Source organism: Pinus tabuliformis, chromosome 4_2 (genome assembly GCF_031772625.1).
Source record: "Pinus tabuliformis cultivar Carrire ecotype Pingquan chromosome 4_2, CPIR1, whole genome shotgun sequence".
Classification (NCBI taxonomy): Eukaryota; Viridiplantae; Streptophyta; class Pinopsida; order Pinales; family Pinaceae; genus Pinus; species Pinus tabuliformis.
In genome coordinates this window covers 104,754,547-104,770,633 of record NC_142304.1, presented here as the reverse complement: position 1 = coordinate 104,770,633, position 16,087 = coordinate 104,754,547, and positions in this window count along the sequence as shown.

The following is a 16,087-nucleotide window of genomic DNA, read 5'->3' as shown; positions in this document are numbered from 1 at the left end:
ACCCAAACCCCTCTTTTCTGACCTGCAAACTTCCCTTTCACTCGACCATAGTTGTCAAAGCTTCACTTCCACAAGCTGTATAAGCCTAATACCCACTTTTTATCCTAAATATGGCTGCCAAGAACTTTTTGGACGTCAGACCTGTGTCAACCCCTCACCTAGACATTGACCATTTTGCCCTAGTAGACAAGGATTTCCAAATAAAGGACACTGCAACTCCATCCCACCTTCTAAAGCTCCACTGTTGGAGTAAGGAAAGATTTTTTAACCATGCACATTACATCAACCTTTGGGAATCCAATTTACCCAAATACACATTCCCAAAAGTTCACCCTTTCCTAGATATTGTACATTTTTGTCATGTATGTTATGTCCCTAGCCAAAGGGCTATTGTTGCTCCAAATCAGTAGCTGTTATTCACCATTACACCTGAGTCAATCAACCAAATGCTACAAATCCAATCTATGCCTAATCAGACCCTTCTATCCATTGGAAACCTATTGGACTTATACATCACATTAGACCAGGTGAAAATCAAGAAAATCTTCTAAAATTTTATCATTGAAGACTGACATACTCCTACAGATACCCCACCCTATGCTGCCACCATTTTCTCAAAAACTGGCAGACACATAGTCACCATGCTCTCATGCATTCTAGGATACACATCAGTTGAGCATGTGGATGAGGTCATCCTGGCCTTCCTTTCCATTTTCACTCCAGAAAAGCCTCCTGCTATCATGTATGATTATGCTTAGTTCATTGCAGACAGAATGCATGAACAATTCACCAGACTGACCACTAAAAGAGTTTTCAAAAATCTTCATTGTGGTTTTATAGTTTTTGTATTACTAGATAGATAAGTTCCCTGTGAGCATCTAGAAGTTCGACACCAAGGGAAAAGAGAGATCAATGGTCTACTGGACACCCTTGGTCTAGAAGTTTTCCATAGCATTCACCTACAAAGACTTCATAGACTCCTTTGTGTACCCAGTCATGAACATGCTGACTTCTAATACTCTGCCTAGAATCAACCAAGACATCAAGAGAGTGCTACAATTGGCAAATAACAACAAGGTGGGAGACTAGTACCTCTACCAGAACCACACTGAGATCAGTGTTTATGGCTACCAGTTAGTCCCTTATAAATTTCCAAAATACCTCCCTAGGAGGATATTTTCCTTTGAATATTTCATACAAATCATCAATTCTGATGATGTCCACTTCCTATCTACTAGGAAGAAAACCTAGTTCAAGGTGAGAAACCAATTGGGCCCATTCATTTGCAACAATACAAAGGCTGGACTAGAGGCCAATAGGTTACTACAACGTATGAAATTCAAAAACAAATTCATATGGCAGTATGACCCTCATGGGGTCATAAACAAGTTGAGTCTTAAGGCCAAATTGGCACCTTACATCCACCACCAAAGACCAAACATTGAACAATTTGCCAAACAATCTAAGTGGGTGGAGAACACATTGATTGATATGGACGGCACAGTTGTGGATGTTGAGAACACACTGATTGATTTAGAAAAGAAATTTGACCAGAATTGTTTCCTGCATGTTCCAAAATTAGGAGAACCAATGAATGTTCATCTTGTGTTATAGACCCTAACCACTGACGAGAATAATCCAAAGAGGAATGAGGAGGAGGCATCGAGCTCTGCCATGGAGACTACTGATGATCCATTTAAGCTAAGGAAAAAACCCAAGTTGAATCCTGTGTCTGAACAGGAAGAAAACATTGCTTCAAAGGAAATAAATGACACTGAGACAATGGGGCAGAGAAGCAAAGAAGCAACCCCATCAGGTGAAGCATAGCAGCCATCAACCTCCAACAAATAGATGATACAGAGACAACACAGTATGGAATTTTCTTCAATTTTCAGGCCAGCTGACAGGGAAAAGGATATCAACGACAGATTCAAAGAAATAAAGATGAAGAATGAAAAGGTGAACGTAGAGACATATGCCCAATACTTCAATCTTACACCACCAAACCAAACTAGATTGATGTCAACCTTTGACATCAAATCAAGGAAGATGCAGGTATCATTTTTGTAGCCCACTGTTTAGCAACCAAAAGCCTGTGATGACTATAAAAAGACAAATTTTGAGGTGTTTGCTAGGGCTGTTCATCCCATTGATCAGATAGAGTTCCACAAGCAGGCTAGAGAAATGATTTACTCCACCCTCATAGAAAAGGCCATGGTTGCCTATAAGATGCATGACCCTTTGGATAATGTGATAGCCCAATACAAATTAGAGAAGGCCTCCTCATAGGCCAAAGACAACATAATAAATTCCTTGGAGGACTTGCTCATTGAACTCGGTCATGATCCAAGTGACATTAAGGCTACTAAATTGTTGATCAAGAAGAAGAATGAGGAAATATCATCCCTCAAGAAAAACTTAAGCTGCCTCATTCACAACACCCACAAACAAAGGAGGTCCTGGAAAGTCAGAGCAATCATTAAGAGATGATGGACCTAGTGCTGCAATTGAATGATAAGTTGAAGGATATGGAGAAAGAACTAGATAGCTTGATGTAGCTCAAGCAAGCTAGTCTTGATGATGCTCCTACAACTATCATTCCAACAGTTACCACTATTGTATCTTCTACTTGGCAGCATCCTTAGCTCCCACTGCTCCAATGGCCACTGCACTACTGACATCTACACCAACTACATTAGCAACAAGATCAACAATAACAGGCTCCACAGCTGATGAAGAAAACATGTTGGTCAAAGTAATGGAAGAAATGTCCATTTAGGCCACTGAGATGAAAAGACTTAAAGAAAAATTCACCTGCCTGGAAACAGATTATAAATCGGCCAAAATCATGCATAGAGAAGAATAGCAGAAGGCCACAAGGATGATTGAAAGAATGAAAAGCCTGGAGAAGGAACTGACACTCAATGAACCTCTAGGTCAGACTAAGGAACAAATGTGGGCCAATATCATTGACTCTATCAATGATATTTGGCCATCCATCTAGGTCATTTTTGAACAAATTGATTTGATAAAGCAGGCTATAGAAGCCATTCAGAGATTCAAAGAAGAACTTGGAGATATGCCAGAGGAGGCAGCAATGATCATTCATTTCCTCAACTCTAAGAACAAGTATGAGATGCAAGAGCTAGAGATACCTGACAGAACAGGTACAGTTTGTAAGTCAGAAGAGTCCTCGCTAAGAGGAAAATTTTATGTTGAACATGGAGGATATGTGTCAAACCATGCAACTGGCCATTGACAGGTTCATGGTTAAGTTAAAACTTTTGAGCTAAAAGGGATTACCAAATCCCTTAGTTATAAATGATAAGCTAATGACACGGGAAGATTACAATAAGAAGATCATGGAAGTGGCTAGAGATCAAGTAAACACTTCATCCATGAAGGGCATACCAATAGGAAAAGTATTGTATCAAACATTTGAGAACTTGTTTTACCTCCAAAATGAGGCAAAACACCTTTTTATTAATAAGCCAACTTTTTCCAAGTATATAGAGGCAGATGAAATATACCAAAAAATGTTCAATATCCAATTACTAGATGCTGAGACATAGTAAAAACTCAATGATTTACTATAGAAAATACACAGTAAAAAGTAAAAGAGCACGGTAAAAGGATATTGACAGGACATCAAGCCCAAATAGTATCAGATGAAAGGTCATAAGTAAATATGACCTCCAGCATGAAGACCAAACAGCCAAGCAGCTTAAAGGGCAAAATATCAAAGACTAAAATATAGAATAACCTAAATAACAGGGAAAGCAAACAACAGTTCAATAATTGTCTCTATCTTCTTGCATGAAGATATTTCCTTTTCCTAGATTAGTTCTCAATGCAGTTTGAGATATTTTGTAAACTTTATTTTGAATAAATACTTCATAATTCGAAGTATACGGTGTGGATTTCTATACAAATGTAGAGTTATTTTGATCTTAAACCTAAGGGTGATTGTACAAACTTTCAAGTCAACGGATTGGAGCAAGTAATAAAAAATTACACTAGAGGATTCATGAGATGAGCTATTGCAGTGAAGTATCTTCTTTGTCTAATTTTGTTACCTTCTTATGTGTTTAATTAACTTAAATGTTTTCCAAATTTGAATGAATTAATTGGAAATATCAATCAAAATTTGTTTTAAGTACACTCTGTTTTGCACAGTTAGTCATTTATATACCCGTATTTGAGAACCCTTAATTTCTCTCCCATCTTAGTTGACCTCTTTCACTTCTCTTCGTGATCCAGCCTAGGGAACCCTTAATTTCTCCCTGGGTCCGATTGAAAACCATTTCACCATCAATGCTTTGAGATCTGTAGTAACTCCTTTATCTTTCCTTCTAGACATTGTTTTTAGAACTTAATCCAATCTTGTTTGTCTTACATTTGACCCCATAGCCCAATGGTAAAAGAAAATCCTTTTCATCTAAGTAAGTGGTCCCACCACAAAATTTCAAATTAAAACCCAAGTGCAACCATAACTAGCCTAAAATTAATTAACTAAAACAAAGTTAAATCATAAAGAGAGAGTCCTCTTTGAGATTAGGAACGCTAGGTCCTGATCTCCAAAAGTGGTTTGTGGTTACCTCTATCATTTCTTTTTCTGGCAGCTTTGAAGAAATTTTGGAGTGATAACATCATTAGCGACCATACTGGGGACTTAAATCCTCAATCTCATAAAGCTTTAAGGAAACCTTAAATTTCATCTTAAGCCCCTTAAGGTCATTTTCAGAAGTTGTTTTTGAAAAATTTCATAAAAAGAAATAGTTAAAAAAATTTGAATTCTAGCTCCTATGAAGGCTCACTATACTATGGAAAATCCATATCCAAACCCTGCTACTATAGTTGATGAACCAAATAGAATTTTAAGAAAACCAAAAAGCATAGAAACTCAGGCAAGTAGTAGCCAATTAGTCAAAGAAAATTCACTCCCTAAGTATTTGTCAACTTTAGAGGAAATCCCTTTTGATTTTTCATTTGACCTCTCATTATTTAGAACTAAATCTGAGAATACCATCCATGAAATAGTGTTAGACCCTGAGTTTATTCAACTCATTGAATAAAAAAGGGTGATTATTCATCCAAATTTAGATAAATTTGTCTTGGATGATTTTGACAAGTTAGAAGCTTTGACCTTTACGTTGATAAGCAATATAGATGATGTTTACCTTCACAAATCTGTTGAAATAACTACCCTTACTATTGTTTCCTCCGAATTTTTTGCACAATCTTCACTGGTTGTAAATACACCTTCATTTACCACCACTTCACTTATAGTATCCACCACATTCCATTCCCCTAAACCAATTATTCATCAACCATCCTCACCATCATCTAGTTCATATCCATTAGTTTCAAGCCCTTCCTCAAGCACCAGTTCTTTACCCCCTAGTTAAGCTAGAATCCAAGCTATGGCAGACTGATATGCAACTATATTTTTACCTGCACAACTCCATGCCATGACCAAAGATTATCAGAGAAAAATATTTTTGTTTGATTCTACTGGTCAGTACACTACCCAACAACATGTAAACAAGATGACTAACTATTTTGAGTTGCATGAGATAGATGAATCAGATGTCCAAATGAGATTGTTTACCCAAACATTAACTGGGGATGTTAAGAAATGGTTTAAATCTTTACCTACCCATCATATTACATACTTACCTAATTTTCATAGATTATTCATTGATAGGTGGGAGAGAAAGAAAAACGCTCTACAAATACTTTTTGAATATGACAACATTAGAAGAACTCCTAATGAGTCAGTCTAGGATTATTGTACTAGGTTCAATAATATTCGCAATGCAATCCTAGCTAATATTAAGCCTCCACCTGACCTTGCATTAATTGAATTCCCTAATAATTTTGAAACTGACATGTCATACCAATTAAGGGAAAGAAACCCTGAAACATTGGAACAAATGCAAAGAAATGTTGTTAGCGTAGAGGCCAACCTGTTAGCCAAGAAAGCTAGAATGAGAAATGAAAAGAGAGTTGTAATTAAAGAGCAAACTTCCACTTCTCATGGAAAGATATATAGTTTAGCCAAGAGTGTAGAGAGAATAATGGACAGATTAGGAAACATGGAAGGGAAAACTAAGTGGGAGAATCAAAAATTATCCCCACTAAGAAACCCCAACTTTAGGAAGAACCCTAACACTGGAAAGAATGGTATACCAGATAAGCAAATTAGGCCTCCCTTCCAGAAGAACTATGCTGAGGGTCCACAGAGCCAAGAAGGAGAGGATGATACCCAGATAAACTTACTAGAAATCAAATATGAAGATGTTGTTTTCCTTACTCAAGAAGAACAGGAGTTGTACCTGTTGCAACAATTATAGTTAGAATCTGGTGAATCCTTTGACTTTAAATAGGGATGTGAGTTTGCTATATATGAGGTACATAAACAATATAGCTTAAGAAGTAAAAAAGAACAATGAATCTCCCATTAAGAGATCAATATAGACCCAGAATAAGAAAATAACAACAGCTCTTGTTACCAAAATCTTACAAATCCTCCCTAGGGGAACACTGGAGACTTCTACCCCAAAAATTGTAGATACAACCTCCACTGAAACTCAAACTAAAATAATTATTGAAATCAAGGCGAAGGAGCTGAAACACATACTGAATTTCCTAGTGTTGAGAAACAATATAAAAACACACAAATTTCATTTGTTAAGGAAGATCTCATCCAAATAAACAAAGTTGAGCTTCCTTTCAACATCAAAACTGAAATAGCAAAATTAAAGATATCAGTTCCTTTGACCAAATTAGTAAAGAATGAATTCTATAGATCACAGATAACTGAAACTTTAAATATAGGAGAGGGAGAAGATGTTGTCAATTTGAATGATGATGAACCTAAATTATTGTTTGGCCCTAAGGTGAATGGTACTCATCAGCAAGGGGGCATTCCTTCTTTCTACATTAGCCTAAGCGTTCATGACAAAATATTACATAATGTTATGTTAGACTCAGGGGCATCCCATAATTTGATGCCAAAAGAAATCATGGAGAGACTGAACTTAGACATCACCAGACCATATATGGACTTGTTTTTCTTTGACTCTAGCCAAGTTAAATGCCTTGGTTTGATCAAGGATTTTTGTGTAACTCTAGTCCAATGCCCAACAAAGACTATTGCAATGGACATAGTAGTTGCAGACATCCCACCCAAATATGGAATGTTGTTATCTCACTCATGGGGAGAAAAATTGCAGGGATCCTTGTAGTTAGATATGTCTTATGCCACCATATCTATCTTTGGCCAACAAAGGAAACTATATAAAGAGACCTTGATGAAATACATGGTGAGTAGTGTTGAAAAACCACAAAACTTTCCCATATACTCCATGCATTTTGATATGGTCTCTTTCATCTTATACAATTCAGAACATGACAATAATCAAATCATAGCTAAAGAACTAAAATAAAAAACAGCTGATAGTGAGAGAATTTTTTATGAGTCCTTATGGCATTTAGATTTTGATGGATCTATGAATAGACTAGGGGCTGGTGCAAGAGTGTGGATCCATAATATAGAGAATAATCATTTTGAGGGACATGCATTCAGATTAAAATTCAAGTATACAAACAACATGGCAGAGTATGAAGCTCTGATCTTGGGATTACAAATGGTTAGAAAACTTGGAGCCAAGAGAGTGTCTATACATGGAGACTTGGAATTGATTATTAAACAAATTAATGGTGAATACTTTGTAAACAATCCTAGGCTTAGTCAATATAGGGAGACTATCCTATATTTGATTAAAGACCTTCTCGAAACAAACTTTGCTGCCAATCCTAGAAAACAAAACATGCAAGCCCACAATCTTGCCACTTTTTCTATTACCTGAAAATTGCCCTTTCAACCCAACCATTAGTACACTGCAGAAGTGAGACATAGGCCTGTTATACCAGACAACTTAAATTATGTTATGAAACTAGCTCACAAAAAGATAGAAAAGATAGATCAACGCCTTAGAAATAAGCCTCTTCGAGGGGGCAACCTCCTTTACATTACACAAATGAATGATTCTTGGATGATACAAATGACAAGACCTCCTTCTTATATATACAAGTCTAAGGGGTCATAATATAATCAAAGCCGACATAAAAATAATAATGTAAGGGAACAATAGTAACAATGGTGGGATTCTATGGGGCACAGTAGTAACGATATGGGGACTACATGGATACAACAATATAATAAGGAGGTTGTACTAATAACAATAAGGGGTTACACTAGTAGTATAGGGGCCTAACATGCCCCTCTCCTTCAAAATGTGTTGTCCTCAACATTTTAGTGGTTCTTGATGCTTCTGTATAAAATTCTTGTCCTCCCATGTGGAATCTTCAGTGAGTAAGTTCTTCCACTTGATGAGATACTCTGAAATTGATCGATTTTGTAGCTGTCGGGTTCTTGTTTCTATGACTGCTCCAAGTTCCAATATGATTTTTCCTTCCTCTTCAAGTTCTCACAATATTGTTTGAATTGGGATCTTCTGCAACTTTTGAATGAGTGGCCATACTTCTTCATCCTTATTCCATTCACCCCTTGCTTCATTTATCCAATCTGGTTAGATAATAGAAATAACACAAAATAATGCTTCCACATCCTCATCCTTTCTTTAGGGTGCATCTACAACAAAATTTTGCTTCCCTTTTCTATAGATGATGTCAAAGTCATAACCCAACATATTTGTGACCCATTTTTCTATTCTTCTAAAGATAATATTTGTTCTAAAAAGTATTTAATACTATCATGATCCATTTTTACCTTGAAGTGTCTTCCCATTGGGTAAGGTCGTAATTTCTTAAGTGCATTTAATATTGCCAACATTTCCTTCTCATAAATAGCTTGCTTGAGATGTAGCCGTAAAAATACCCAATCACCTACATCAAAACATTTTTCACTACGATGTTTATCTACCTATTGTTTCATTCGATTCTACACCAAAGTGGTGTTATCCTTTACAATTTGGAGAACTTGTTGTTGATGGTCAATGTTATATTTCACTGCTTGAACCTTTTTCTTCTTGATATGTCCTTCTATCTTTAGAGTTTGAGGAGTGGTAATTTCTTCCATTGCTTTACAAGATATGGTCAGATTCATTTCTTGATGCTCAATGTGATCTTTCACTTTTTGAGCATTTTTCTTCTTGATATGTCCTTATATCTTGATAGCTTGAGGAGTGGTAATTCCGGCCAATGCATTACAAGATATGGTTGGATTCATTTCTTATTTCTCAATGTTATCTTTCACTTCTTGAACCTTTTTTTTCTTGATATGTCCTTCTATCTTGAGAGTTTGAGGAGTGGCAATTCTTGCCAATGCTTTACAAGATATGATTAGATTCATTTCTTATTTCTCTGGTGTTGGTTCCTAGTGTATATCCTCTTCTTTTGATGTTTCTTTGTCCTTTTCTTCCTCATCTTCATAATCTATGTAAAACAATTTCTTCTCAGTACACTTATGACCTTTAGTGCATTTGCTATCACAATTGTAACAAAACCCCTTTTCTCTTTTTTCTTCCAATTGTTGTGGTTTCACTCTTGTAGGTTGTGGAAGTCTAGGAGAAACAACACTTCCATGTTTATAGTTGTGAGAGGTAGAATTCCTTGTTTCCATAATTTTGCTTTCCACTTTTCTTGCCAACCTGAATGCCTTCTCCAATGAATCAGGTTCCCAAAGGCAAACCTCATGTTGAATGTTATCCTTTAAAGTCCCTATGGAGACATCAATCCTCTACTCCTCTAGAATACCATTTTCCCTTATATTCAATTTTTGAAAGTCCTTAATGTACTCTGCCATTGAACACTTTTGTTTGATATTTATCAATTGGCTAAAGAAGGTGTTTTTATTTGTATTCTCATAATGTGCTATCATTTCCTCCATGAAAATTGACAACGTGACAAGTGGTTTACGAGAACAAAGCCCTTTGTACCATAAAAATTGATTCAGTTCTAAATAATTAGATGCAATACATACCTTTTGTAACAATGGTACACCATGTAGATCAAAATATTTCTCCATCTGTAGTATCCAATTTACCGGATCCTTGCCATCAAACTTCCTCATTTCACTTTTTCTTGGTTTTAGGAGCTCAACCTTGAAACGACTATAACTCTGTAATTTCAGATCTTCTAGTTTTGAAATCACGATCTGATGTAGTCCTCCGCATCCTCTTTCCAATGCCACTAGTTTGATCGAAATTGGATTCTCTAAGAAAGAGTTATGCACAATCTCCCAAGATGACCTGATTATACACTTTTTCATAATAGAAAACTTGTATGACATGCCACGTGTCACTATTTTGAATTTCGGATCTAAACCATACACAAAAAATACTATATTTCGTCCTCTTTCTGTAACTTCTTACGAAATTTCAATCTGATTCTCAGAGAGAAAGTTATGACGATTTTCCCAAGGTCACTTTTTTAAGATGTAATTCAGGAGTCTGCAAAAACCTTAACTTCCTCATATCATATATCTGAAAATATAGCAAGACAAGATCTGAAATTTGGACCCTAGGTTCAAACCGATTTCTTCTCAAATTTGTTTTCATTTTAGCTTCTGAAACTTCGTAGTGAAAACGTTATAGCGAAAATTCCATGATGACCTATTTTAGATGAAATTCTGGAGCTTGTAAAAAACATAACTTCCTCAGCTCATATCTCCAAAAATATAGCGAAGCAAGCTTTGAAATTTGGACCCGAGGTGTAGCAAAATTTCATATCAAATGGATTTTATTTTTAGCTTCTAAAACATCAAAAAAAAAATTATAGCGAAAAGGCCACGATGGCCTCTTTCTCTTTTTTGTTCCAATTATTGTAGTGTAACCGTCATAGGGTGTGGAAGGCTAGAAGAAACAACACTTCCATATTTATAGTTGTGAGGGGTAGACTTTATTGTTGCCATAAATTTTCTTTCCACTTTGTAACAAAGCCCTTTTTCTGTTTTTTCATCCAATTGTTGTGGTGTTTCTCTAAAGAAGGTGTTGCTCTTTGTATCCTCATAATGTGCTATCGTTTCCTCCATGAAAATCGACCACGTAACCAGTTGTTTATGAGAAAAAAGCCCTTTATACCATAAAAATTGATCCGATTCTAAATATGAAGATGCAATACATACCTTTTGTAATAGTGGTACACCATGTAGATCAAAATATTTCTCCATCTGTAGTATCCAATTCACTGGATCCTTTCCATAAAACTTCCTCATATCACCTTTTCTTAATTTTAGGAGCTCGATCTTGAAATGATTGTAACTTTGTTCTTTCAGATCTCAAAGTTTTGAAATTGTCTCCTACAATAGCCCTCTAAGTCCTCTTTCAAACCCCGCAAGTCTGATCAAAATTTTGATTGTCCAAGAAAGAGTTATGCCCAATATCCTAAGATGACCTAATTATATAATGTTTCAGAAGAGTGAAATTGTATGAAGTGACACGTGTCACTGTTTTGACCTTTGGATTTGAAAACTATGCACAAAAACTACAACCGACCTCTTTTTGTAACTTCTTACGAAATTTCAATTTGTTTCTCAGAGAGAAAGTTATGATGATTTTCCCAAGGTCACCTGTTTAGGATGTAATTAGAGAGTCTACAAAAACCCTAACTTCCTCAGATCATATATCTGAAAATATAGCGAGACAAGATCTAAAATTTGGACCCGAGATTTAGAACGATTTGTTCTCAAATGGATTTTTTCTCTAGCATCTGCAACTTGGTAGTGAAAAGGTTATAGCGAAAATACCACGATGACCTATTTTAGATGAAATTTTGGAGCTTTCAAAAACCCTAACTTCCTCATATCATATCTCCGAAAATATAGTGAAACAAGATCCGAAATTCAGACACGAGGTTTAGCAAGATTTCTTCTCAAATGGTTTTTTTAGCTTCTGAAACGTCGCAGAAAACAAGTTATAGAGAAAATACCACGATGACCTGTTTCGAGTAGCAAAACCCTAAAATCCAAAGCTCTGATACCAAATATTATGAAACCAGCTCACAAAAATATAGAAAAGATATATCAACACCTTAGAAATAAGCCTCTTCAAGGGGGCAACCTCCTTCACATTACACAAATGAAAAATTCTTGGATGATACAAATGACAAGACCTACTTTTTATATATAGGAGTCTAAGGGATCACAATATAATGAGAGCCGACATAAAAATAATAATGTAATGGCACAATAATAACAATAGTGGGCTTCTATGGGGCACAATAGTAACAATATGGGGACTACATGGGTACAACAATATAATAAGGGGGGTTTTACTAATAACAATAAGGGGTTACACTAGCAGTATAGGGGCCTAACAAAGTATTGACATATTTTCTCCCATGATTCTCAGATTTATAACTTCATGACTGTTGAAGGTGAGTTTCAGAATTGTAAAATAGATACAAATCGTAGAGTAGAAAATAACATAGATAGCAACATAAATAGTGGCATAGATGTAAGTATTTTAGATGTAGGTAAACCCACTAAATTCACTAATGTAGAAATAGATAGCTTAGAAAATGTAGAAATAGAAGAGATAATTAATGATGATCCTGAAATTATGAACCTTATAAATATTTTTTTTCCTAAGGGATTAATCCCATTAGAATGTTTGTTTGACTCAAATGATGTAGCTAGAAAACCAAAAATGGAACCTTTAAGAGTAGATATAGAATAATGTAACATGGGAACTGAGGAAAAACCAAAACTCATTAAAATATCAAAAACCTTACCTCCAGAGGAAAAGGTCAAATACATAAATCTGTTTAAAGAGTTCCAAGATGTATTTGCATGGAGTTATGAAGACTTGAAGTCTTATGACACTGGCATAATACAACACAAAATACCTCTCAAAGAGGATCATAAACCTTTCAAAAATAAACTTAGGAGAATTAATCCAACTCTTATTCCATCTATTGAGAAACAAGTTAAAAGAATGTATGATTCCCAAATCATAGCTCCAATTAGATATTCAAATTGGATTTGAAACTTAGTCACTGCTAGGAAAACGACTGGAGAAACCATACTTTATGTTGATTTCAGAAATTTAAACAAGGTCTCATTAAAAGACAACTATCCTCTACCAAAAATGGACCATATCCTTCAGAGGGTAGTAGGCTCATCTAGAATCTCTTTACTTGATGGATTTTCTGGATATAACCAAATCTTAGTTCAACTAGAAGACCAAGCCAAAACTGCATTTACTACTCCTTAGGGTACCTTCATGTATTTGAAGATGCCTTTTGGATTAATGAACGCAGGAGAAGCATTTCAAAGAGTTATGGATGTAAATTTTGCCAAGGAGATCCATTATTTCTTAGTAGTATACCAAGATGGCATCACAATCTTTTCTAAATTTGACAACGAACACCTAGATCACCTGAGAAGAGTATTTATCAAATGTAGGAAATTTGGGATTTCTTTAAACCCCAAAAAGACACCCTTTGGTTTAGAAGAGGGTAAATTGTTGGGACATATAATATCCAAAGATGGAATTAGAATAGATCCTATTAGAATAGAGGCCATTTTGACCATCACCCATCCTAGAAACATCAGAGAATTACAGTCATTTCTAGGAAAAATTAGTTTTCTTAGGAGATTCATTTCAAATTTAGGAGAACTAATTAGAGAACTAAATAACATGTTAAGAAATGAATCAGCACTTAAATGGACAGTGGAGTCCAAATAGCCCTTTGAAGCCATTAAGTAAGCCCTAACCAAACTCTAGTCCTTATAAGTCCCGATTTTCAGAAAGATTTTATTATTTTTTCTTTTTCTTCAGAACACACCATTGTAGTAGTCTTCTTGCAAAATAATGACCATGGATATGAACAACCAATTGTATTTTTTAGAAAATCCTTAAGAGATGCCACACTTAAATACAATATTATGGAAAAACAAGCATTAGCTTTAGTAAAGGCTATCAAAGATTTTAGAGTCTATATTTTGTATTATCATATCATTGCTTATGTTCCAAATTCAGTAGTTAAGGGCATTTTGACACAAAATGGGCCTGAAGGAAAAGAGGCAAATGGATTGCCACTATATTGGAATATGACATAGAAATAAAGCCTACTAAACTTACCAAAGGCCAAGGTTTAGCCAAACTCATGGTTGAATCGAACTATCAAGCCCTAGATATTAATTTCATTGGTGCCCTTGATGATCAGGAAGAGATGGAAACTCCACATATTAGTGAACCTTTTACAGATTAACCTTGGTATGTAGATATCATATTTGTATTACTAAACTTAGAAGCTCCTCCAAGTTTGGCAAGAACTAAAGCTAGATTTTTGAAAATGAAATCATTAAGATATTGTATTATAAATAATGCTTTGTTTTGGAAAGACATTATTTATTGCATGGGAGCCATCGTCACCTCACTCTTTAGAGTAATGTGTTTTCCGCACGAAGGAAGAGTGGTCAAGCTCATAGACCAGCTTTCATTTCCCGGATCACGCATAGCAAATAGTCGTATACCATCCCTAAATGGTCTCTTCATGCAAGAAATGTCTCAACCCCTAGTCCATCCTCCCGATGAGCGCGAGTAATTCGGAGGGATATGACTGAAACCCACGGGGCATGCGTCCTGGTCTACTTCGGCAGGAAAACTTTGGGTATAGGGTAGGTTTCAGCAGGAGAATATGACTAGTTTGTACCTCGTCCGTCAGTGGAAGAGGGGTTATTCTAGAAAAATATTCTCTTGTCAAAGTTATGTGAGTGGCGCTCGTTGTTTCTCACCTTTGCTTATCTCGGTAGACATCGCCGAGGAAATGTTTTATTTGCACCGCGAATAGAGCAATCTTTGGTAACCTGTAAGAGGTAGGCCTTTCCTGATAGAACAAATGTTTTGTCTGCAAATTGAGCGGTAACCTTGAAACCATATTTTATACCTGGGGGCATGCAAACCTTTTGGAGTGCAAGCAAAGAGCGGTCATTTATCTGTTTTTTGGATTAGTCGTTTCCTAACTTGCATAAAGGAAGGATGTGGGGAAAAAATCTAAATGTTGCCGTTTTATATGAGACATTCTTATCATATGACTGGATTATCGAGCAGTTTTAGCACATAGTTCAAGCTCGTTAAAAAATAAACATAAGACCGAGCAAGTGTTTCAATCCGTGTTTAAGCTCGTTAAAAAATGAACTATCCTCCGGTAAATAACCACCGCAAATGTAACATTATCAGCCATTAAAGCCTTGGTCGTGTTTTCACCGTCACCTCCACTTTTCATTGTCCGATCATTCACCTCCATTTGATTGTTTACCCATTTTGAGGAACAGCTGCGAAGAGTGATTTCACTAGCCATCCTTGTGACATTGCCGTGATTGGAAAATTCCAACCTTTACCTAGAATTAGCTGCTACCCATTTTATCACTTGTTCCTCAAAAGACGAGTCTTCTTTAAGCTCTTTTCATCTGACTCGTAAAATATGAAAAGATTGCCGAGTTTTGGCCTTCGAGCTTGTTAAAGCAACCGCAAGTGCTATCCCTCCTCTAGATTTTAATCTTTTTGGACCTGAGGGATTATTGCAAAAAAGATCGAGCGCTTGTGTTGTTCGGCTCGTTAAAACTATCGAAAATTCATCCCTTCTGTATTGTTTTATACTTTTTCGGACTTAAAGGATTAGATGACGAAAAAGGAACTTCGGAGTTACCTTTACGTACCTTTTCAGACTCTCTAAAAATGAAAAGGACCGAGTTATCTTTATCGTTAAACTCGTTAAAAAGATTAATAGCGACAAACTTGTCTTTAGACGAGAACGAGTTTCACTATCGCTAGGCTCGTTAAAACATAGCGATGGGTTTGCCCGAAGGGAAAATTATATAACAAGCATATGTTATCCTCCTCAAGATTAACAAAAATAAAGAGGTACTGGTCAGCAATGACTGGGGAAAAATTGGGAAGAAACTCAAAGAATCTTTATTGGTAGCAAGTCGCTCTTGAACATGACACTTCCACTCTGTGCCTGAGTCGGGTTGGGTTGTTTCATTCACCGGTCACATCACCATGGTCACGCCATACCATCCACATTTGGGGTAAATGCTACCGATCCATCACAT